The following is a 1,177-nucleotide window of genomic DNA, read 5'->3' on the forward strand; positions in this document are numbered from 1 at the left end:
TAACTTATTATACCCCTTTTCAAGTCTGTAACATCCTTTGGTCAAAATACCCCAGGGTTAAACATCCCAACTGCAATCCCAAAATAGAAGTGCTCCCCAATCGCACAATTTAAATATTTACATGAACTCCAGTTAAAAAAGAGAAAAGTTGTGATCGAATTTCCAACTGTTTGCAAAGCATTACTGGGAGATTCAATGTGATACAAATATAGTACAACTAAGTATTAGGTATGCAACACCTCCAAGGTTACTGTGGAGAACTTTCTGGACCAGGTTTATCCTTGATATAGATTTGTTTTGCAGTAACAATAAACTTAAATTTACATAAAGAAAAACATACTCGTCAACTCCGATGTTTATTACATCGTTGTTTTTTAACTCAGGAAATGTCCTATTTTCCAGCACTGGTTCTGTTTCTGTTCCGATTAAAATTCCACCGCGTCATTCCGACGGTGTTCCCATGATGCCCTGTTGCTCATTAAGGGTTGAGTTGCTGCAAATCACTGCACCGTGTTTTATATTAGTCCTATGCTTTTGCAGATACATTTTTATATAGAGCAGTGAGTTAGCCTGCTGACATGGCCCCCTCCAGGCCATTGGCTGTCAGTGTGCAGTGTGTCAAGGTGCACTGAATGCAGTCTGACACAAATTTAATCTGCCGCAGCAGCCTCATCCATCGCTCGTGGTCGGTGTTGTGCTGTAACTGGTCTGGTATCTGTGGCCAATGAACTACGTGACGGTGATTTAGTGGAATCACTACGTAGCGTGTATGATGTATTTGTAGTCCTTATACGAGAAGACAACCTGTCACAGAGTCTTGTCTTGAAGCGTTATTCAAAGTGAAAAATAAAATAAAATAAAAAGTCAGGTACAATGGAGCGAGAACGTTGGAAACACAGCTCTGCAGGAGCACGGCTGGAACAGCTGGAGTGACTCGCTCACATCATATCAGGAGAAAAACAGTTGCTTTTAAAACCAAGCTCTTAATCCTATTTGACAGGATTTTTCCTTCAGTGCCATTTTTGAGGCTGTTAAACCTGACCTGCGATTCGTGTGTGAGCTGTCACTCAGGAGACAAATAATCCTGCTTCATGGCCAAATTCTCCTTCTACTATCACTGGTCCATGCTGTATAACATGTCAATAACCTGAGGAGGATTTTATCAAATAGCAATCAC

This window comes from Cynoglossus semilaevis, chromosome 15 (genome assembly GCF_000523025.1).
Source record: "Cynoglossus semilaevis isolate Cse_v1.0 chromosome 15, Cse_v1.0, whole genome shotgun sequence".
Classification (NCBI taxonomy): Eukaryota; Metazoa; Chordata; class Actinopteri; order Pleuronectiformes; family Cynoglossidae; genus Cynoglossus; species Cynoglossus semilaevis.